General features: G+C 42.1%; 24 non-coding genes across 24 annotated transcripts; 13 read left to right on the forward strand and 11 right to left on the reverse strand.

Annotated features, from left to right (window-relative positions):
- The first annotated feature begins 134 nt into the window (after positions 1-134).
- Positions 135-208, forward strand: trnat-ugu. The gene has a single exon. It is a non-coding gene; the product is annotated as a tRNA-Thr (tRNA).
- Positions 209-787: 579 nt separating this feature from the next.
- On the reverse strand, positions 788-861 carry trnat-cgu. Its single transcript has one exon. It is a non-coding gene; the product is annotated as a tRNA-Thr (tRNA).
- A 175-nt stretch (positions 862-1,036) lies between these two features.
- Positions 1,037-1,108, reverse strand: trnap-cgg. The gene has a single exon. It is a non-coding gene; the product is annotated as a tRNA-Pro (tRNA).
- Positions 1,109-1,643: 535 nt separating this feature from the next.
- On the forward strand, positions 1,644-1,717 carry trnat-ugu. The gene has a single exon. It is a non-coding gene; the product is annotated as a tRNA-Thr (tRNA).
- Positions 1,718-4,323: 2,606 nt separating this feature from the next.
- trnal-uaa lies at positions 4,324-4,406 on the reverse strand. The gene has a single exon. It is a non-coding gene; the product is annotated as a tRNA-Leu (tRNA).
- A 198-nt stretch (positions 4,407-4,604) lies between these two features.
- Positions 4,605-4,678, forward strand: trnat-agu. The gene has a single exon. It is a non-coding gene; the product is annotated as a tRNA-Thr (tRNA).
- A 1,268-nt stretch (positions 4,679-5,946) lies between these two features.
- trnas-gcu lies at positions 5,947-6,028 on the reverse strand. Its single transcript has one exon. It is a non-coding gene; the product is annotated as a tRNA-Ser (tRNA).
- Positions 6,029-6,486: 458 nt separating this feature from the next.
- trnat-ugu lies at positions 6,487-6,560 on the forward strand. Its single transcript has one exon. It is a non-coding gene; the product is annotated as a tRNA-Thr (tRNA).
- Positions 6,561-7,139: 579 nt separating this feature from the next.
- Positions 7,140-7,213, reverse strand: trnat-cgu. The gene has a single exon. It is a non-coding gene; the product is annotated as a tRNA-Thr (tRNA).
- Positions 7,214-7,388: 175 nt separating this feature from the next.
- On the reverse strand, positions 7,389-7,460 carry trnap-cgg. Its single transcript has one exon. It is a non-coding gene; the product is annotated as a tRNA-Pro (tRNA).
- A 535-nt stretch (positions 7,461-7,995) lies between these two features.
- On the forward strand, positions 7,996-8,069 carry trnat-ugu. The gene has a single exon. It is a non-coding gene; the product is annotated as a tRNA-Thr (tRNA).
- A 321-nt stretch (positions 8,070-8,390) lies between these two features.
- On the forward strand, positions 8,391-8,464 carry trnat-agu. The gene has a single exon. It is a non-coding gene; the product is annotated as a tRNA-Met (tRNA).
- A 307-nt stretch (positions 8,465-8,771) lies between these two features.
- trnat-ugu lies at positions 8,772-8,845 on the forward strand. The gene has a single exon. It is a non-coding gene; the product is annotated as a tRNA-Thr (tRNA).
- Positions 8,846-10,240: 1,395 nt separating this feature from the next.
- Positions 10,241-10,322, forward strand: trnas-uga. Its single transcript has one exon. It is a non-coding gene; the product is annotated as a tRNA-Ser (tRNA).
- Positions 10,323-11,508: 1,186 nt separating this feature from the next.
- trnal-uaa lies at positions 11,509-11,591 on the reverse strand. Its single transcript has one exon. It is a non-coding gene; the product is annotated as a tRNA-Leu (tRNA).
- Positions 11,592-11,789: 198 nt separating this feature from the next.
- trnat-agu lies at positions 11,790-11,863 on the forward strand. The gene has a single exon. It is a non-coding gene; the product is annotated as a tRNA-Thr (tRNA).
- Positions 11,864-12,311: 448 nt separating this feature from the next.
- Positions 12,312-12,383, forward strand: trnap-cgg. Its single transcript has one exon. It is a non-coding gene; the product is annotated as a tRNA-Pro (tRNA).
- Positions 12,384-13,346: 963 nt separating this feature from the next.
- trnat-ugu lies at positions 13,347-13,420 on the reverse strand. The gene has a single exon. It is a non-coding gene; the product is annotated as a tRNA-Thr (tRNA).
- An 832-nt stretch (positions 13,421-14,252) lies between these two features.
- On the reverse strand, positions 14,253-14,334 carry trnas-cga. Its single transcript has one exon. It is a non-coding gene; the product is annotated as a tRNA-Ser (tRNA).
- A 2,386-nt stretch (positions 14,335-16,720) lies between these two features.
- trnat-cgu lies at positions 16,721-16,794 on the forward strand. Its single transcript has one exon. It is a non-coding gene; the product is annotated as a tRNA-Thr (tRNA).
- Positions 16,795-17,174: 380 nt separating this feature from the next.
- trnas-gcu lies at positions 17,175-17,256 on the forward strand. The gene has a single exon. It is a non-coding gene; the product is annotated as a tRNA-Ser (tRNA).
- Positions 17,257-18,888: 1,632 nt separating this feature from the next.
- Positions 18,889-18,962, reverse strand: trnat-cgu. The gene has a single exon. It is a non-coding gene; the product is annotated as a tRNA-Thr (tRNA).
- Positions 18,963-21,110: 2,148 nt separating this feature from the next.
- On the forward strand, positions 21,111-21,193 carry trnal-uaa. Its single transcript has one exon. It is a non-coding gene; the product is annotated as a tRNA-Leu (tRNA).
- Positions 21,194-22,570: 1,377 nt separating this feature from the next.
- Positions 22,571-22,652, reverse strand: trnas-gcu. Its single transcript has one exon. It is a non-coding gene; the product is annotated as a tRNA-Ser (tRNA).
- Positions 22,653-22,843: the final 191 nt, after the last annotated feature.

Raw genomic sequence — 22,843 nt, forward strand, 5'->3', positions numbered from 1 at the left:
ACTTGTAAATAAATAGACTCTTTCAACTATCCCGTCCTTGAAAATTTTCACGAGTTTTAGGATCAAACATATAAACTGAATTCTCAACAAGACCTTAAGAAAATAGTGCATACCCTCCAGAGCTTTCAAGTGTTGGTGCTGTGGCTTAGTTGGTTAAAGCGCCTGTCTTGTAAACAGGAGATCCTGAGTTCGACTCTCAGCAGTGCCTGCCTTTATTAGATTGTTTCATTTACAAATGCCCCACCCTGTGCTGCTAATGTGAATATAGGTATAAGGTGGCATGGGAGTGTCAGAGCTGGGCAATTGGAAGCTACAGCAGGAAAAATTTAAGACAAATCTGTTTTTGTCTCAGGACTCTCCTCCTTTGTCTCCTTACCAGAAAGTACAAAATAACATGTTGCCCCTGAGCCACTGGTTGGGGATCACTGCTCTGGGGTAAGAGAGACGTTATACAGAATAACCACTAGGTGGTGCTACGTACCTGAGAAACTGCACAAATTCTTCCCAGCCACTTCTGAGAGATGTTGGAGATGCAATTCTGATTGCTTTACCCTTTTTTTTCTGTACCCCCCTCTATTTGTTATATGCTTTCATACTTATACTTCCTACGACTAGTTTATTAGACTACTTGAACCAGGTGGGGGAAGGGGTCGATGTATGCCCGCCTTTTGTATGGGAGGAACCTGCTTTTCCAGCCTGAGGATGAAATTTGCATGGGAAGGGCACTGGGGTTTTTAGGGGGCTGTCTCATACCTGGTGGAGGATGTAGGGCCAGTCACTTAAACAAAGGCACTGCTGAGATTCGAACTCAGGATCTCCTGTTTACGAGACAGGCGCTTTAACCAGCTAAGCCACAGCGCCCATGGGATGCGGTGCTTTTACATGTTTTGGACAGAGGGGGAAAATTGGTGCTCGTAATATGATATATTGTTACACCTTCTGTTGTTAGGGGTCGCGGGAGCATTTTTTTGGACTTGCACCTGCATGAATCCTTGCGGAACTTCAGTGAGATGTTGTGGAATCCTTAAAATACCTAGGGCTCGTCCGGGATTTGAACCCGGGACCTCTCGCACCCGAAGCGAGAATCATACCCATAGACCAACGAGCCAGACGTTGCACTTTTGGGGATGAACCAGCCCTGAGATGCACGGCCCAGCAACATGATTGAAATCACAAGACTGCACCATGTACCCCTCACTGAATATGCCTGTTGTAAACCAGAGTCTTGTCTTCTTTCCACATTGCATCTTTTATGCCTTTCATCCACCAGAATGGTACTTCTGCATGTTACCCTGGTGATGGATGCATCTGCTCCTTGAGGAAAAAAGTTTTACAACCTTCCTTTTGCAGGAGAACATTTCCCCTATATTTTTTTCACATAAAGACCCTTTTATCTGTGAAATAACTTCTTTGTAGTAGTCCTTTAGTAGGAGTAACTCCTCTTGCGAGAACTCGCAACGGCCAAAACGCTTCTTTGGTTGCACAGACCGTCCCTCTTTGTGGCTTTGAGAAAGCTTTCTAAAGTATCGTTCAACTATCCCATCCTTGAAATTTTTCACGAGTTTTAGGATCAAACATATAAACTGAATTCTCAACAAGATCTTTATAAAATAGTGCATACCCTCCAAAATCCTCCAGTAGCTGGCGCTGTGGCTTAGTTGGTTAAAGCGCCTGTCTTGTAAACAGGAGATCCTGAGTTCGACTCTCAGCAGTGCCTGCCTTCTTCCTTTAAAGCTTGCGGGGAATGGCTAGAGCGTGCCTTTGGTTCTCTTACCCATGTCTGTTCTCTGTAGGTATCTGCCCGTTAAAGCATGGTTCCTCTGAAAACTCCCAGCCTGTTTTACATGCAGATGTCAGTCTCCTGGCAAGTGTATGCCTACCAACCAAGCAACGGCCGCTTCCTATCAAAGTGTGGAACTGTGTCTTGGGTCAATTAGACACATCTTTTCATGCTTAGCCCGAATAATGTTCCTGTCAAGATTGCAAAGTAGCTAGGCTTACTGAGCTTCAAGCTACAGACTGGGGACGAAAGGTATTGGTGGTTGGAGTTAGATTGCCACTGGCAATGTATTGCTATGTAGATCCCCACTTTAATTTTGGAACCTATGAAAAAGGATGACAGTGATAAAATTAACTGGCAGTTATAAAAGTTGTGTTTTACGTGGCCTTTTCATTGTAAGATCTAACCAACGATGTCTTAGAGAAGGACAAGTAAGAGTTTGTCGAGAATATTTCATCTAAACACATATAATTCAACAATTTCAGGCCGGTGTAACCTTTTGCAACTTTGCTTTTGTTTATAACATCAGATTCAGAAAGATGGAGTTAAGGCTGATGCCACACGCGGCATAGGGCTGATTTTTTCGGCAAGCGGAAAAACGCTTGCTGAAAATTCAGCCCTACGCCTGCTACTTGTGCCTGCACCCGAATGAATGGAATACGCTCAGGTACATGTAGCCAATATACGTATGAAAATGCGAGAGAATGCAAAGTCTCACGTTCTAATTGTTCTAATTGACAAACCCACTTTTTGTGAACCCACGTCCTATTGTTATTCAGGGTCAGACTGTTGTCAATGTTAAAGGATCAGTTTCAGTCTGAGTATCCCCATTAATGTGTTAATCATGTTAACTATCCATATCATCAAACATGAATCCTATTTATCCAGCTAAAACTATCGAAATAATGCATAATGGTCTATAAGATACTAGTTGTATAAAATGCACTTTTGTACATGCCAACAATGTAGAGAAGGTAGAAATCACTAAGCTCTAGAACTGATCCAACTATCATCAGGTGTCGCTTCCTTCAGCAGGGAAATTGGATTCTGCTGTTTTTCTGCCCATCACCCAGGCCAAACAGCAGAGGGCGCTCTGGGCTGCAACATCTGCTAATATCATCAAAAAAGATTCATGCTAATTGTGAAATTACTTCAAATAGCACTGTAAGTGATTTTACACTGTATGTCCCCTTTGCAATCACCGCTTGATTGGACCAGAGTTGGATTCTTGGAATTTTTTTTAACATCTACTTTTCCCTTATTTCACAGGTCTATGTGCCACTTACCTATCTGTACTGAGTTAGTTTCCCTACGGGACAGGCTGGCTGTGATGGCAATGATCGAATCCTGTTCACAGCGAGAGTCCTTATAATGCTTAGTTGTTTAGATAATTAGGCATTGATGCAGTTATGTGTAGCACAATTTAATCCCCTGCTGATCTGGATTCCAACCTGGGCACTAACTCAACTTCAACTTCAAAAAACTCAGAGTAACACAATTTAAGATCATATTTCTGCATTTGCCGTGATGCAATCAGTTGATAAAACCCAAAAACACGAACTCACAAATGGTCTTAAATAGTATTCCTCATCCATAAAAGCGGCACCTGGAGAAATAATTTATTGCCAAGGTATACAGAATGGGCAAATTCATGAAATGGTAATGACTCCATGTTTGTGAGCCTTCACAGCTGCCCCAGTGACAAAAAAGGGACAGATTTTGTAGCCCAACCAACCAAACCTTTCTGCGATCAACGGAAACCTTGACAAACCATTTTGGAAATTGCCCATATTATTCCAAAATGACATCTCACTTCATATTTATCACTTGTGCCGGTTGTGCTTGCAGTGTATTATAGAAAGTGCTTACAGTATTTGCACTGAAGCAGGTGATTATACACAATTACCAAAGGTGGGAGTCATATATAAGAGACTTTAAAACTCTTACTGAGTGGGGCTGGAACCCACGCGAACATATAATTATTGGATTTTATGCCCAATACCGTAACCATTCTGGCAGTGTTTAGCTAAGGGCTGGCTAAATACCAAGCTCTACGTTGAATGTACGTCTTTGCGCTTACTCTTGAAATTTCAGCAAAATTAGCTTTCAACTATCCCATGCTTTTAATTTACATTTTTTAAGATTCATTTGCTGATTTGTTTCAGTAATTAATATTCAGCCCAATCAACACCTGCAAAACAGTTTGGAATTTTCCCAAAGTGATTTCTCACTTCATTGTTTTTCATTTATCACACAAAAAAACAGCGATTTCCAGACACATATACTGATTCATTCCAGAAATTAATATTCAGCCAATCAACACTTGCAAAACATTTTGAAATGATCCCGTATTCCATAATGATTTCTCACTTGTGGCTGATGCGCTTGCAGTGTATTATAGAAAGTGCTGTAACATTGGGCAGTATCTAGCATGGGGAGCTTTGCTTGTTTGGGAAATCCCACTTGAAAGCATTTGCACTGAAGCAGGTGATTATGCACAATTGCCCAAGTGGGGAGCCTTATATATGGGATTTTATAACTTCTACCAGGAGTGGGGTTTGAACCCACGCGGATATGCATCCATTGGATCTTAAGTCCAACGCCTTAACCACTCAGCCATCCTGGTTACATGATGTGCAGTTGAAAGGAGAGACTCAGCCCCAGTAACTTCGGCCCATGAATAGGTGCCGGGATATGTGGATCACACCCTTGTCAGCAGTGTTATTATCCAATGAGTTAGTGTTGTAACTAAAAACAAATTTCAAAGTTATAGTATTACTTACAAAACTTGAAAACTGTTTGTAGATTCTCCTCGGAAGCATGTGGCGCTGTGGCTTAGTTGGTTAAAGCGCCTGTCTAGTAAACAGGAGATCCTGAGTTCGACTCTCAGCAGTGCCTGCCTTTATTAGATTGTTTCAGTTACAAATGCCCCACCCTGTGCTGCTCTGTTTATAAAGCCCTGCTGGCATATTCTGCGCTGAGCAAAAGTGCACAAAGGTTTGGGCATTGGCCCTTAAGTGCCGGGACTGGGCCAGATAATGTTCTAGTGCTCCAGGAGTAGTATGGAGGGATTCAGGGATGAGCGGGGTTAATGCTCATGCCCATTGGTAATGTAAAAGCAGGAGGAGCAAGTTTGGGTGGGAAGCCCATGAGGGCTGGTTTAGCTGGGTAATATAGCAGCTACTATCAGTGGGATTGGGGCTTCTCTACACTCAGTAGCTCCATGTAACAGAAAGCAGGACATAAGGCTGATGTTAAAAAAGGAAATATCAGATGAAACCTGTCACAGGGAGCTATATATAGTTAACCTACCCAATTTAACACCACCCAGTAAATGCCCCTAAAATGGGAGAGCACTGAATGTTTACAAAATGCCTGGCACTGAGGGGAACCGAAATGGGAAATTCTGCTAGCACTTAAAGGGTTAAATTCACAACCAGGAGTGGGGTTCAAACCCACGCGGATATACATCCATTGGATCTTAAATCCAACGCTTCAACCACTCGGCCATCCTGGTTGACAGCAAAGAACACACTCTATACCAAGCCCTAATGTGAATACTTAGTGTTGAGCTGAATCTTCAAAAGTGAGTAACTTGTGTAAATAAATAGACACTTTCAACTATCCCGTCCTTGAGATTTACATGAATTTTAATGTCAAATGTATTGGAAGCTTTGAGGCGATTTTTTAGAATTTCCATAATTTTTTATAGAAACTGCTCCATGTTTGTGGGTTCAAATCCCATTCTCGTCGCTAGAACTATTCATTCAGGGAATTCAGGCACAGTCTTCTCCCTGATTCAAGCCAGCTGTAGGGATCCAGATAAATCCGCATGGGTTCAAACTCTACTCCTGGTAAGGGTATTCAACCTTCCTTTTGCAGGAAAACATTTCCCCTATATTTTTTTTAACATAAAGACCTTTGTATCTGTGAAATAACTTCTTTGTAGTAGTCCTTTAGTAGGAGTAAGTCCTCTCGCGAGAACTCGCGACGGCCAAAGCGCTTCTTTGGGTGCACAGACCGTGCCATCTTTGTGCCAGTCTTGCTGATAGAAGACGGGTATGCATCGTCACTTAGATTTTCCATGCTATGCCATCAAACAAGGCTTATTGCTGTTTTAGCAATAAGAGAACAGGCTGGTCAAATTCATTGGGTTATAAAGCAGTCGACGAGGATGGGATTGGAACCCACGCGTGCAGAGCACAATGGATTAGCAGTCCATCGCCTTAACCACTCGGCCACCTCGTTTTCTGCGGAGTACTTGACTGGTAGTCTTGGATGTTTGACTCAGATAAGGTTACCAGGCCCATTAGACTTTGGCTGCCACGTATGGAAAACTTTATATACTATATATACATAATGATTTCTCACCTCATATTTCTCACTTGTGGCTGATGCGCTTGCAGTGTATTATAGAAAGTGCTGTAACGTTGGACAGTAGTGTTTAGCTCAGTCTTCCAAAGTGAGTATCATTTTTAACAAAAATAGACACAGGAGTTTCCAACTGGAGACTGAATACTAATCCCTTATTTGAATATTTACTGCTGAGCTCAAACTTCAAAAGTGAGCAAGACTTGTAAATAAATAGACTCTTTCAACTATCCCGTCCTTGAAAATTTTCACGAGTTTTAGGATCAAACATATAAACTGAATTCTCAACAAGACCTTAAGAAAATAGTGCATAGCCTCCATAACTTCCAGGTGTTGGCGCTGTGGCTTAGTTGGTTAAAGCGCCTGTCTAGTAAACAGGAGATCCTGAGTTCGACTCTCAGCAGTGCCTGCCTTTATTAGATTGTTTCATTTACAAATGCCCCACCCTGTGCTGCTAATGTGAATATAGGTATAAGGTGGCATGGGAGTGTCAGAGCTGGGCAATTGGAAGCTACAGCAGGAAAAATTTAAGACAAATCTGTTTTTGTCTCAGGACTCTCCTCCTTTGTCTCCTTACCAGAAAGTACAAAATAACATGTTGCCCCTGAGCCACTGGTTGGGGATCACTGCTCTGGGGTAAGAGAGACGTTATACAGAATAACCACTAGGTGGTGCTACGTACCTGAGAAACTGCACAAATTCTTCCCAGCCACTTCTGAGAGATGTTGGAGATGCAATTCTGATTGCTTTACCCTTTTTTTTCTGTACCCCCCTGTATTTGTTATATGCTTTCATACTTATACTTCCTACGACTAGTTTATTAGACTACTTGAACCAGGTGGGGGAAGGGGTCGATGTACGCCCGCCTTTTGTATGGGAGGGACCTGCTTTTCCAGCCTGAGGATGAAATTTGCATGGGAAGGGCACTGGGGTTTTTAGGGGGCTGTCTCATACCTGGTGGAGGATGTAGGGCCAGTCACTAAAACAAAGGCACTGCTGAGATTTGAACTCAGGATCTCTTGTTTACGAGACAGGCGCTTTAACCAGCTAAGCCACAGCGCCCATGGGATGCGGCGCTTTTACGTGTTTTGGACAGAGGGGGAAAATTGGTGCTCGTAATATGATATATTGTTACACCTTCTGTTGTTAGGGGTCGCGGGAGCATTTTTTTGGACTTGCACCTGCATGAATCCTTGCAGAACTTCAGTGAGATGTTGTGGAATCCTTAAAATACCTAGGGCTCGTCCGGGATTTGAACCCGGCACCTCTCGCACCCGAAGCGAAAATCATACCCCTAGACCAACGAGCCAGACGTTGCACTTTTGGGGATGAACCAGCCCTGAGATGCACGGCCCAGCAACATGATTGAAATCACAAGACTGCACCATGTACCCCTCACTGAATATGCCTGTTGTAAACCAGAGTCTTGTCTTCTTTCCACATTGCATCTTTTATGCCTTTCATCCACCAGAATGGTACTTCTGCATGTTACCCTGGTGATGGATGCATCTGCTCCTTGAGGGAAAAAGTTTTATAACCTTCCTTTTGCAGGAAAACATTTCCCCTATATTTTTTTCACATAAAGACCCTTTTATCTGTGAAATAACTTCTTTGTAGTAGTCCTTTAGTAGGAGTAACTCCACTTGCGAGAACTCGCAACGGCCAAAACGCTTCTTTGGTTGCACAGACCATCCCTCTTTGTGGCTTTGAGAAAGCTTTCTAAAGTATCGTTCAACTATCCCATCCTTGAAATTTTTCACGAGTTTTAGGATCAAACATATAAACTGAATTCTCAACAAGATCTTTATAAAATAGTGCATACCCTCCAAAATCCTCCAGTAGCTGGCGCTGTGGCTTAGTTGGTTAAAGCACCTGTCTTGTAAACAGGAGATCCTGAGTTCGACTCTCAGCAGTGCCTGCCTTCTTCCTTTAAAGCTTGCGGGGAGCGGCTAGAGTGTGCCTTTGGCTCTCTTACCCATGTCTGTTCTCTGTAGGTATCTGCCCGTTAAAGCATGGTTCCTCTGAAAACTCCCAGCCTATTTTACATGCAGATGTCAGTCTCCTGGCAAGTGTATGCCTACCAACCAAGCAACGGCCGCTTCCTATCAAAGTGTGGAACTGTGTCTTGGGTCAATTAGACACATCTTTTCATGCTTAGAACATGAGGGCTGGTTTAGGATCAAACATATTGAATACTCAACAAGAAAAGAGTGCATACCCTCCAGAACTTTCAAGTGTTGGTGCTGTGGCTTAGTTGGTTAAAGCGCTTGTCTCATAAACAGGAGATCCTGAGTTCAAATCTCAGCAGTGTCTGCCTTTTTCGTTTCTCTCACTAGCATGCCTTTGAAAAGATGATGTCGGTATGGTAGGCAAAAGAAAGGAGTCAAACTAAAACGACATGCATACTATACCAAATAACATAAAGCTGCAGTGCCACAGGCTCCCCATACTGGGCCCTAGTTACTCATTTCAGAGGAGGGGAATGAGCTTTTAGCTGCCCTTGTAGAAAGGTGCACACTTGTAGCTCACTGAATTTACAGGCAAGGGAGAAAGAAGTTGCGGAATGGGGCATCAGTGGGCTTATTTCTCTTTCTGTCTGCGGGCACTGCCCCAACCGGTTGGCGCTGTGGCTTAGCTGGTTAAAGCACCTGTCTTGTAAACAGGAGATCCTGAGTTCGACTCTCAGCAGTGCCTGCCTTCTTCCTTTAAAGCTTGCGGGGAATGGCTAGAGCGTGCCTTTGGCTCTCTTACCCATGTCTGTTCTCTGAACGTATCTGGCCGTTAAAGCATGGTTCCTCTGAAAACTCCCAGCCTGTTTTACATGCAGATGTCAGTCTCCTGGCAAGTGTATGCCTACCAACCAAGCAACGGCCGCTTCCTATCAAAGTGTGGAACTGTGTCTTGGGTCAATTAGACACATCTTTTCATGCTTAGCCCGAATAATGTTCCTGTCAAGATTGCAAAGTAGCTAGGCTTACTGAGCTTCAAGCTACAGACTGGGGACGAAAGGTATTGGTGGTTGGAGTTAGATTGCCACTGGCAATGTATTGCTATGTAGATCCCCACTTTAATTTTGGAACCTATGAACAAGGATGACAGTGATAAAATGAACTGGCAGATATAAAAGTTGTGTTTTACGTGGCCTTTTCATTGTAAGATCTAACCAACGATGTCTTAGAGAAGGACAAGTAAGAGTTTGTCGAGAATATTTCATCTAAACACATATAATTCAACAATTTGAGGCCAGTGTAACCTTTTGCAACTTTGCTTTTGTTTATAACATCAGATTCTGAAAGATGGAGTTAGGCTGATGCCACACGCAGCATAGGGCTGATTTTTTCAGCAAGCGGAAAAACGCTTGCTGAAAATTCAGCCCTACGCCTGCTACTTGTGCCTGCACCTGAATGAATGGAATACGCTCAGGTACAGGCACATGTAGCCGATATACACATGAAAATGCGAGAGAATGCAAAGTCTCACGTTCTAATTGTTCTAATTGACAAACCCACTTTTTGTGAACCCACGTCCTATTGTTATTCAGGGTCAGACTGTTGTCAATGTTAAAGGATCAGTTTCAGTCTGAGTATCCCCATTAATGTGTTAATCATGTTAACTATCCATTTCATCAATCATGAATCCTATTTATCCAGCTAAAACTATCGAAATAATGCATAATGGTCTATAAGATACTAGTTGTATAAAATGCACTTTTGTACATGCCAGCAATGTAGAGAAGGTAGAAATCACTAAGCTCTAGAACTGATCCAACTATCGTCAGGTGTCGCTTCCTCCAGCAGGGAAATTGGATTCTGCTGTTTTTCTGCCCATCACCCAGGCCAAACAGCAGAGGGCACTCTGGGCTGCAACATCTGCTAATATCATCAAAAAAGATTCATGCTAATTGTGAAATTACTTCAAATAGCACTGTAAGTGATTTTACACTGTATGTCCCCTTTGCAATCACCGCTTGATTGGACCAGAGTTGGATTCTTGGATTTTTTTTTAAAAAATCTGCTTTTCCATCACTTTCACAGGTCTATGTGCCACTTACCTATCTGTACTGAGTTAGTTTCGTTATGGGACAGGCTGGCTGTGATGGCCGAGTGGTTAAGGCGTTGGACTTGAAATCCAATGGGGTTTCCCTGCACAGGTTCGAATCCTGTTCACAGCGAGAGTCCTTATAATGCTTAGTTGTTTAGATAATTAGGCATTTATGCAGATATGTGTAGCACAATGTAACCACTGCTGATCTGGATTCCAACCTGGGCACTAACTCAACTTCAAAAAAACTCAGAGTAACGCAATTTCAACAATTTAAGATCATATTTCTGGATTTGCCATGATGCAATCAGTTGATAAAACCCAAAAACACGAACTCACAAATGGTCTTAAATAGTATTCCTCATCCATAAAAGCGGCACCTGGAGAAATAATTTATTGCCAAGGTATACAGAATGGGCAAATTCATGAAATGGTAATGATTCCATGTTTGTGAGCCTTCACAGCTGCCCCAGTGACAAAAAAGGGACAGATTTTGTAGCCCAACCAACCAAACCTTTCTGCGATCAACGGAAACCTTGACAAACCATTTTGGAAATTGCCCATATTATTCCAAAATGACATCTCACTTCATATTTATCACTTGTGCCGGTTGTGCTTGCAGTGTATTATAGAAAGTGCTTACAGTATTTGCACTGAAGCAGGTGATTATACACAATTACCAAAGGTGGGAGTCATATATAAGAGACTTTAAAACTCTTACTGAGTGGGGCTGGAACCAACGCGGACATATAATTATTGGATTTTATGCCCAATACCGTAACCATTCTGGCAGTGTTTAGCTAAGGGCTGGCTAAATACCAAGCTCTACGTTGAATATACGTCTTTGCGCTTACTCTTGAAATATCAGCAAAATTAGCTTTCAACTATCCCATGCTTTTAATTTACATTTTTTAAGATTTATTTGCTGATTTGTTTCAGTAATTAATATTCAGCCCAATCAACACATGCAAAACAGTTTGGAATTTTCCCAAAGTGATTTCTCACTTCATTGTTTTTCATTTATCACACAAAAAAACAGCGATTTCCAGACACATATACTGATTCATTCCAGAAATTAATATTCAGCCAATCAACACTTGCAAAACATTTTGAAATGATCCCGTATTCCATAATGATTTCTCACTTGCGGCTGATGCGCTTGCAGTGTATTATAGAAAGTGCTGTAACGTTGGGCAGTATCTAGCATGGGGAGCTTTGCTTGTTTGGGAAATCCCACTTGAAAGCATTTGCACTGAAGCAGGTGATTATGCACAATTGCCCAAGTGGGGAGCCTTATATATGGGGTTTTAAAAATTTACCAGGAGTGGGGTTTGAACCCACGCAGATATACATCCATTGGATCTTAAGTCCAACGCCTTAACCACTCAGCCATCCGTGTTACATGATGTGCAGTTGAAAGGAGAGACTCAGCCCCAGTAACTTCTGCCCATGAATAGGTGCCGGGATATGTGGATCACACCCTTGTCAGCAGTGTTATTATCCAATGAGTTAGTGTTGTAACTAAAAACAAATTTCAAAGTTATAGTATTACTTACAAAACTTGAAAACTGTTTGTAGATTCTGCTCAGAAGCATGTGGCGCTGTGGCTTAGTTGGTTAAAGCGCCTGTCTAGTAAACAGGAGATCCTGAGTTCGACTCTCAGCAGTGCCTGCCTTCTTCCTTTAAAGCTTGCGGGGAATGGCTAGAGCGTGCCTTTGGTGTTCTTACCCATGTCTGTTCTCTGAATGTATCTGCCCGTTAAAGCATGGTTCCTCTGAAAACTCTAGAATTTAACAGCAAGTAATACTTGCCCAATAATCCTTATCTTCACAGATAAAAAGGTCTTTATGTGAAAAAAATATAAGGGAAATGTTTTCCTGCAAAAGGAAGGTTATAAAACTTTTTTCCTCAAGGAGCAGATGCATCCATCACCAGGGTAACATGCAGAAGTACCATTCTGGTGGATGAAAGGCATAAAAGATGCAATGTGGAAAGAAGACAAGACTCTGGTTTACAACAGGCATATTCAGTGAGGGGTACATGGTGCAGTCTTGTGATTTCAATCATGTTGCTGGGCCGTGCATCTCAGGGCTGGTTCATCCCCAAAAGTGCAACGTCTGGCTCGTTGGTCTAGGGGAATGATTCTCGCTTCGGGTGCGAGAGGTCCCGGGTTCAAATCCCGGACGAGCCCTAGGCATTTTAAGGATACCACAACATCTCACTGAAGTTCTGCAAGGATTCATGCAGGTGCAAGTCCAAAAAAATGCTCCCGCGACCCCTAACAACAGAAGGTGCTTGGAATTCAAAGAACAGTTGCTGAAAATGGCAATGCATTGGCAGATTAATTCAGCACTTTGGATTGAGTTAAAATAAATTCAATTTGTTACAAAATGTTAAGTATTCACATTACAGGGTTACATTTCATCTAAAAGTGTTTATTTACAAATGTTACTCACTTTGGAAGATTGAGCTCAACACTGAATATTCACATTAGGGCTTGGTATACAATGGCGTGCTAACCACAACCAACCAGGATTGCCAAGTGGTTAAGGCATTGGACTTAAGATACAATGGATTTTTAATGAACAACCAAAGTTAAAACACTGCAAGCAGTAACAAGCGGCCCGGACTGGCAATCTGTGGATTCTGGCAAATGCCAGAGGGGCTTCTATAGACAAGTGCTGAAAATTAAGGGAAATTAACACAAATTCATAGCTTCCCAATGTTTCTATGCAACTTTAGATTTGACAACTGCCAAAGAATCATGCCTTGAGGAAAATAGGCAGGACTTATAATTAGTGATATTTTTCGCCAGGTTTTGACACAAAAAATGCCCATAAACTGCTGCAAAATTAAATTGCACAGTTAAAAAGTCATTTATTGACTTCAATGCATTTCGCAAATTTTTGCCATTTTGCGAATTTTCAAATTAGGGCTGGGTGTACTGGCAATCTGTGGGCTCTGACAAATGCCAGGGGGGCACACAGAGGGGCAAATTGTGTTTGTATAAAAACCAAGTATAATGCCAAACAGAGCCTCCTGTAGGCTGCCAGTACATAAAGGGGCTATTAAGGAGCCAATTAAACCAACCCTCATGGTAAGAGCACCAAAGAAATGCTCTAGCCATTCCCCGCAAGCTTTAAAGGAAGAAGGCAGGCACTGCTGAGAGTCGAACTCAGGATCTCCTGTTTACAAGACAGGCGCTTTAACCAACTAAGCCACAGCGCCAACTGGTTGGTGCAGAGCCCGCGGACAGAAAGAGAAATAAGCACACTGATGCCCCATTCCACAACTTCTTTCTCCCTTGCCTGTAAATTCAGTGAGCTACAAGTGTGCGCCTTTCTACAAGGGCAGCTAAAGGGACAGCTAAAAGCTCCTCCATTATTCCCTTCGTATCGCCAAAGGAGTCACGCTTCTGCTTATTTGCATGTCGCTTTGAAATGTCCCAGCAGCCATTTTAGTTTGACTCCTTTCTTTTGCCTACCATACCGACATCATCTTTTGTAAGGCTGCTAGTGAGAGAAATTGCACACAGGCGGGAAGCTCGTACTTCCAAGTTTGGGGTTGGGGGAAATGAAAAGGGCAGGCACTGCTGAGAGTCAAACTCAGGATCTCCTGTTTACTAGACAGGCACTTTAACCAACTAAGCCACAGCGCCGGACTACAGCCTCTGTCAAGGGCATAAAAATAAAAAATGGGCACATGCAGAAGATTGCACCAAGATCAGGATTATTGGGCAAGTATTACTTGCTGTTAAACTCTCGAGATATCTGTTAGACAGGTGGATAATTAAGAAGAAGAAGGCCTTGATTGAAACATATTTGTCAGCTCTGCATTAAAACTCATGACAAAGTCTTGATTCTGGTGTGAGCCTTGCTCCTTGGCAGGCGTGAGCAGCGCTCATTAGCAAAACCAAATCAACAACCTGAACACATCCTTTTTTTAAGTTGAAGTTGAGTTAGTGCCCAGGTTGGAATCCAGATCAGCAGGAGTTACATTGTGCTACACATATCTGCATAAATGCCTAATTATCTAAACAACTAAGCATTATAAGGACTCTCGCTGTGAACAGGATTCGAACCTGTGCAGGGAAACCCCATTGGATTTCGAGTCCAACGCCTTAACCACTCGGCCACCACAGCTAGCCAGTTAACTACTGAAACTAACTCAGTACAGATTGGTAAGGATTCCAAGAATCCAACTCTTCTCCAATCAAGCGGTGATTGCAAAGGGGACATACAGTGTAAAATCACTTACAGTGCCATTGTAAGTACTTTCACAATTTGAATGAATCTTTTTTGATGATATTAGCAGATGTTGCAACCCAGAGCGCCCTCTGCTGGTTGGCCTGGGTGATGGCCAGAAAAACAGCAGAATCCAATTTCCCTGCTGGAGGAAGTGACACCTGACGATTGTTGGATCAGTTCTAGAGCTTAGTGATTTCTACCTTCTCTACATTGCTGGCATGTACAAAAGTGCATTTTATACAACTAGTATCTTATAGACAATTTAAAATAGTTGATAAAATGTGAGTAGCTTTTCATGCATTATTTTGATAGCTTTAGATGGATAAATGGGATTCATGATTCTAGTTAAAATATCTCACAAATTAATACCAGTGATCTGTAGCATGGGTGGCCAACTTTCACAGTACTTGACCATTCAGCCTTTTGGCCACTTGGTTAGAAGGTCAGATGACTTTCAGGTTGGCCTGTGTATGTTATATGGGATTTGTGCAATAAAGATGCCAAGAAAACCAAGGCACTGCTTGGGTGTCAAACTCAGTATGAGTTTGTACAAGAGAGGTGGTTTAACAAACTAAACAACAGCACTAACTGGCGAGTGTTGGGTTTTGATAGTTTTTTGAGTGAACATCAAGCATACAGGAAACATCTGAAGAAGGTTGGTCAATAGATTTCCTAATTAATAGGTTAAATCAACCAAGTTAAAGATCTCACAAGATACAGGAAACATCTGAAGAAGGTTGGTCAATAGATTTCCTAATTAATAGGTTAAATCAACCAAGTTAAAGATCTCACAAGATACAGGAAACATCTGAAGAAGGTTGGTCAATAGATTTCCTAATTAATCTTTGGAATCAACAAATTCAAAGATCTCACAAGATGCTATGAAGCAATACATGGGTGCATTAGAGTGATTTCTTCACTGTAACTTCTTTTTATAGTAGCTCATCAGTTCCACTCATAGTGATAGGATCTGGGTTACATTGTCTTTAGCTTATAGAGAAGTACTACAGGTATTAACTGATTTGCAAAGAGATTTAGAAACAGAACCACTCTTGCATGGCTCTAGGCATACACGGCATTGTTGGGATCTACAAAGCAATACCTTGCGAGGTTACCAGGCCCATTAGACTTTGGCCGCCACGTATGAAAAACTTTCCGCTCTCAAGCATGTACTTTCCTGTCTTTTCCAGCGGCAAGGGCACAACACTAATCTGCCTTTACTATTATTTCATTATGACACTAGCAGCAATTCCATGTTGATAAAGCTTACACTTTATCTTCTGCATGCAGCTAAAGCCATGATCCCTAAAAGTTGGAAGACAGTGACCCCCCTACAGAGATTGAATGGACAAATCTAAAACACTAGAAACTAGAGGAAATTACCTGTTTGCTCCACAATAATATTCCCCAATATAGATCCATTTGGGAACCATGGATAGCAACAAATCCCGCTGGTAAATAATTCTAGGATGATGCTTTATATACCTTACAATTCCTGTATAGCAATGACTTGTTGTTACCCCTTTAATATGAACACTTAACATTTTTTAACACATTTAATTTGCTTTACCCTCTTTTTTCTGTACCCCCCCTCTTTTTGTTATAAGAAATTCAATAGATTTGGAAAAAAATAGACGCTTTCAACTATCCTATCCTTGAAATTTACATAGTTTTAAGTTCAAATGTAAAAGTTAAATACTCAGCTAGACCTTTAGAAAATATTGCATCTCCACCTTGGAATTTCAGCCATTGGTGCTGTGGCTTAGTTGGTTAAAGCGCCTGTGTAGTAAACAGGAGATCCTGAGTTCAACTCTCAGCAGTGCCTGCCTTTTCCTCCCACTGGAGGAAAAAAACACAGCCTGAAGGAGAAGAGCTCAGATTTTTTTGATAGAGGGGGAAAAGGTCGCCATACCGGCAGGAAATTAGTAAGGGCCCAACAGCATTTTTCAAAGAAAGTTGTTGGGACCCAGCTCGCTTGTGACAGGTGTTTGGTTAATGGCATTATGGGTGGGATTTTGTCAGCCACCTAATAAATAACCTTGCTTAACATATCTAAATATTTTATTTTGCAAAGCTTTGCGCATCAATTAAACAAACATCCACGGCTAGCACCTCCCCTCAATTTGCCTTGCATGCCAAAACCAGCTGGGACACCTTAGTAGCAGGCATGTACAATTGGCTCGTTATCTAAACAGTCGGGCTTTGTAAAACTCCACGCTGTGAACAGGATTCGAACCCATACATCCAAAACACATAGCCAGGCGTCACTGGGCATCCCAGGGGTGCTGCGGCTTAGTTGGTTAAAGCACGTGTCTCGTAAACAGGAGATCCTGAGTTCAAATCTCAGCAGTGCCTTTGTTTAAGTGACTGGCCCTACATCCTCCACCAGGTATGAGACAGCCCCCTAAAAACCCCAGTGCCCTTCCCATGCAAATTTCATCCTGAGGCTGGAAAAGCAGGTCCCTCCCATACAAAAGGCGGGCGTACATCGACCCCTTCCCCCACCTGGTTCAAGTAGTCTAATAAACTAGTCGTAGGAATTATAAGTATGAAAGCAAGGTCCGCTATTTCTGGGCACTGTATGTCAACATAGACCCTGGGATGTACCCATTAATGAAGAAGAAATAGGGTGGGCAACATAACAAATGCAATGGCTGGCACCCTGTCTCTCCCCTGAGCAGAAGAGGCGTCCTCTGCATGAGTTTGAGAGATCTCTTCCCGGATGCTCAAGCCAAGACGAGGTGGCCGAGTGGTTAAGGCGATGGACTGCTAATCCATTGTGCTCTGCACGTGTGGCTTTGAATCCCATCCTTGTCGCTAACATTATAACACCATGTATTTATTCAGCCTTTGCCCTTGCCGCTAAAAGAGTGCTCAAGCAATCTGTCTCAAAAGATGCCTTTGCTCGCACAGCATGTAGCATAAAATGGACAAAGCAAGCAAGTCTACTAGCCGTAAGAGTGGCACAAAGAGGGCAAGCTCCTTGCGCTTTCTTGGATCTGAGAAAGCCTTTTGTTCATCATTTCTTCTCACGAGTCGACTGACTCCAGCAAAGGAACTACTAGAAATAACTGTTTTTACCTGGTGGAGGATGTAGGGCCAGTCACTTAAAAAAAAGGCACTGCTGAGAGTCAAACTCAGGATCTCCTGTTTACTAGACAGGCGCTTTAACCAACTAAGCCACAGCGCCCCCTGCTGTAGCACCACGGAGGGGATGCAATATTTTCTAAAGATCTTGTTGAGAATTCAGTTTTTGCATTTAATCTTAAAACGTGTAAATTTGAAGGACGGGATAGTTGAAAGTACCTTTTTGCCAAATCTTTCTTTATTGACTTTCTTATAACAAAAAAAGGGGGTTTAGAAAAAATAGGGTAAAGTCAGTTTGTTACAAAATGTTAAGTATTCATATTACAGGGGTAACAACAAGTCATTGCTTTACAGGAATTGTAAGGAATATAAAGTATCATCTAAGTAGAATTATTAACCAGCGGGATATGTTGGTGTAGGGCTCAGCCTGATGTCTTAAAGGACATGTAAAGCCTACATTTGCCTACAATGTATATTAGTTGGGCACATCTCCCCCACCCAAATGGCATCCTTTGTACATATATTCCCTCTATTTGCCAGCACCATCACATGTTCCTAAAGCAAATAGCAGCTTTCACCCAGTAAATAGTTAGACATTTTCTACTATCCTGTCTTTACGCGTCTTACACACGTTTTCAGATCAAATGTAAAAATGAAATACGCAACTGGACGTTTAGCCTATATTGCATCCCCACACAAAGTTTGCTGTGGGTGGCGCTGTGGCTTAGTTTTTAGTTTTTATAGAAGCTGCTCCATGTTTGTGGGTTCAAATCCCATCCTCGTCGCTAGAACTATTCATTCAGGGAATTCAGACACAGTCTTCTCCCTGATTCAAGCCAGCTGTAGGGATCCAGATAAATCCTCATGGGTTCAAACTCTAATCCTGGTAAGGGTATTCAACCTTCCTTTTGCAGGAAAACATTTCCCCTATATTTTTTTTTAACATAAAGACCCTTTTATCTGTGAAATAACTTCTTTGTAGTAGTCCTTTAGTAGGAGTTAGTCCTCTCGCAAGAACTCGCGACGGCCAAAGCGCTTCTTTGGGTGCACAGACCGTGCCATCTTTGTGCCAGTCTTGCTGATAGAAGACTGGTATGCATCGTCACTTAGATTTTCCATGCTATGCCATCCAACAAGGCTTATTGCTGTTTTAGCAATAAGAGCACAGGCTGGTCAAATTCATTGGGTTATAAAGCAGTCGACGAGGATGGGATTCGAACCCACGCGTGCAGAGCACAATGGATGGTATGGGAGGGACCTGCTTTTCCAGCCTGAGGATGAAATTTGCATGGGAAGGGCACTGGGGTTTTTAGGGGGCTGTCTCATACCTGGTGGAGGATGTAGGGCCAGTCACTTAAACAAAGGCACTGCTGAGATTTGAACTCAGGATCTCCTGTTTACGAGACAGGCGCTTTAACCAGCTAAGCCACAGCGCCCATGAGATGCTGGGAAACCCCATTGGATTTCGAGTCCAACGCCTTAACCACTCGGCCATCACAGCCAGCCTGTCCCATAGGGAAACTAACTCAGTACAGATAGGTAAGTGGCACATAGACCTGTGAAAATAAGGGAAAAGTAGATGTTAAAAAATATTCCAAGAATCCAATTCTGGTCCAATCAAGCGGTAATTGCAAAGGGGACATACAGTGTAAAATCACTTACAGTGCTATTGTAAGTACTTTCACAATTTGCATGAATCTTTTTTGATGATATTAGCAGATATTACCGCCCAGAGCGCCCTCTGCTGGTTGGACTGGGTGATGGGCAGAAAAAACAGCAGAATCCAATTTCCCTGCTGGAGGAAGTGACACCTGACGATAGTTGGATCAGTTCTAGAGCTTAGTGATTTCTACCTTCTCTACATTGCTGGCATGTACAAAAGTGCATTTTATACAACTAGTATCTTATAGACAATTTAAAATAGTTGATAAAATGTGAGTAGCTTTTTATGCATTATTTTGATGATTTCGAGTTTTAGCTAGATAAATAGGATTCATGATTCTAGTTAAAATATCTCACAAATTAATACCAATGATCTGTAGCATGGGTGGCCAACTTTAACAGTACGTGATCATTTAGCCTTTTGGCCACTTGGATAGAAGGTCAGACAGATGACGTTCTGTTTGGCCTGTGTTTACAATGTGGGATTTCTGCTATAAGAAGGTCAAGAAAATCAAGGCACTGCTGAGATCCAAACTCAGTATGAGTTTGTATGAGAGAGGTGGTTTAACCAACTAAGCCTCAGCACTAACTGGCGGGTGATGTGTTATGGTCATTTTTTTGAATGAACATCAAACATACAGGAAACATCTGAAGAACCTTGGTCAAAGACCTCACAAGATACAGGAAACATCTGAAGAAGACTGTCCTACATCACCAAACTTTTTCTTAAATTGCATAAAGGGGACTTTACCAAGTTTTGCCAGTTTAACTCCATCTTTCTGAATCTGATGTTATGAACACAAGCAAAGTTAAAAAAGTTTACACCGGCCTCAAATTGTTGAATTTTAAGTGTTTAGATGAAATTTTCTCGCCAAACTCTTGCCAGTGGCAATCTAACTCCAACCACCAATACCTTTCATCCCCAGTCTGTAGCTTGAAGCTCAGTAAGCCTAGCTACTTTGCAATCTTGACAGGAACATTATTCGGGCTAAGCATGAAAAGATGTGTCTAATTGACCCAAGACACAGTTCCACACTTTGATAGGAAGCGGCCGTTGCTTGGTTGGTAGGCATACACTTGCCAGGAGACTGACATCTGCATGTAAAACAGGCTGGGAGTTTTCAGAGGAACCATGCTTTAACGGGCAGATACGTTCAGAGAACAGACATGGGCAAGAGAGCCAAAGGCACACTCTAGCCATTCCCCGCAAGCTTTAAAGGAAGAAGGCAGGCACTGCTAAGAGTTGAACTCAGGATCTCCTGTTTACAAGACAGGCGCTTTAACCAACTAAGCCACAGCGCCAACCGGTTGGGGCTGATCCTGTGGACAGAAAGAGAAATAAGCACACTGATGCCCCATTCCGCAAATTCTTTCTCCCTTGCCTGTAAATTCAGTGAGCTACAAGTGTGCACCTTTCTACAAGGTCAGCTAAAAGCTCATTCCCCTCCTCTGAAATGAGTAACTAGGGCCGAGTATGGGGAGCCTGTGGCACTGCAGCTTTATGTTATTTGGTATAGTATGCATGTCGTTTTAGTTTGACTCCTTTCTTTTGCCTACCATACCGACATCATCTTTTCAAAGGCATGCTAGTGAGAGAAATTGCACACAGGCGGGAAGCTCGTACTTCCAAGTTTAAGGTTGACGGAAACAAAGAGAGCAAGGCACTGCTGAGAGCTGAACTCAGGACCTCCTGTTTACTAGACAGGCACTTTAAACAACTAAGCCACAGCACCACATGATTTTTGGTGGAGCCTTCCAAAGGGAATCAAAAAGTCGTTTTTTTATTATAACTCTGACTTTTTTTTTAGTTACAACACTAACTCATTGGATAATAACACTGCTGACAAGGGTGTGATCCACATATCCCGGCACCTATTCATGGGCCCAATCTACTGTGGCTGAGTCTCTCCTTTCATCGTATAACCAGGATGGCCGAGTGGTTAAGGCGTTGGACTTAAGATCCAATGGATGTATATCCGCGTGGGTTTAAACCCCACTCCTGGTAAATGTTTTTCAAGTCTCAAATATAAGACTCCCCACTTGGGCAATTGTGCATAATCACCTGCTTCAGTGCAAATGCCTATAAGCAAAGTTGCCATGCTACATACCAAGAACTTTATTACAATACAAAACTCATCAGCCACAAGCAGCCTGGACTGGCAATCTGTGGGTTCAGGCAAATGCCAGGGGGGCTGTAAGGTGCCACAGACAGTCACTGTTTTTTGGGCTGGGGGGGGCTGTTTGTGCCTCTGGGTACCGGCCATTAGTGCTAAAAAATGAAGGGAAATGAATACAAATTCATAGCTTACTAATGCTCCAATCGCCAATGTGGCCAACTTTCACAGTACTTGACCATTCAGCCTTTTGGTTAGATGGTCAGATGACTTCCAGGTTGGCCTGTGTATGTAATATGGGATTTCTGCATTAAAGATGTCAAGAAAATGGAGGCACTGCTGAGAACCAAACTAAGGATGTGTAGTGTATGAGAGAGGCAGCGTAAACAACCGAGCCACAGCACCAACTGGTGTGTGAGGTATTCTGGTTGTTTTTTGAGTGAACATCAAACATACAGGAAATATCTGAAGAACCTTGGTCAAAGATCTCTCACAAGAGAGAATTTTGGTCAATAGATTTCCTATTTAATAGGTGGAATCAACCAAGTTAAAGATCTCAAAAGATACAGGAAACATGTGAAGAAGGTTGGTCAATAGATTTCCTAATTAATAGGTTAAATCAACCAAGTTAAAGATCTCACAAGATACAGGAAAAATCTGAAGAATTTTGGTCAATAGATTTCCTAATTAATAGGTGGAATCAACCAAGTTAAAAATCTCACAAGATACAGGAAACATCTGAAGAAGGTTCGTCAATAGATTTCCTAATTAATAGGTGGAATCAACCAAGTTAAAGATCTCACAAGATACAGGAAACATTTGAAAAAGGTTGGTCAATAGATTTCCTAATTAATAGGTTAAATCAACCAAGTTAAAGATCTCACAAGATATAGGAAACATCTGAAGAAGGTTGGTCAATAGATTTCCTAATCAATAGATGGAATCAATCAAATCATAGATCTCACAAAATGCTATAAAGCAATACATGGTGCATTCTTCACTGTAACTTCTTTTTATAGTAGCCCATCAGTTCCACTCATAGTGATAGGATCTGGGTTACATTGTCTTTAGCTTATAGAGAAGTACTACAGGTATTAACTGATTTCAATGTCACTGTCCACAGCTCTTCCTTACTTTGGCTCAGATCAGGTAATTGGGGCTGTGTACGGACAATATAGATGCATAGCGTTCCACAAGCAACTTGATGAACTTTTCTGAAAGGTAACGGACTACAGTATTGAACATATTTACTACATGAAAACTTCTACCGACGAGGATGGGATTCGAACCCACGCGTGCTGAGCACAATGGATTAGCAGTCCATCGCCTTAACCACTCGGCCACCTCGTCCATTGAGCATGCGAGCTGCCCTTTGTTTTCTGTTTTTAAGGGACAGTATACATCCATTTTCAATATTAGCTTAATGAGTAGGACTTGTGCTGAATATACCTTTTGCCTATTGTTGTAATTAAGGAAATATCTATGGTTTCTGTTTTTTCTGCCACTAAACAAGAATATCAAGCCAGTTTCACTTTAGCACT

This window comes from Xenopus tropicalis, chromosome 3, assembly GCF_000004195.4.
Source record: "Xenopus tropicalis strain Nigerian chromosome 3, UCB_Xtro_10.0, whole genome shotgun sequence".
Classification (NCBI taxonomy): domain Eukaryota; kingdom Metazoa; phylum Chordata; class Amphibia; order Anura; family Pipidae; genus Xenopus; species Xenopus tropicalis.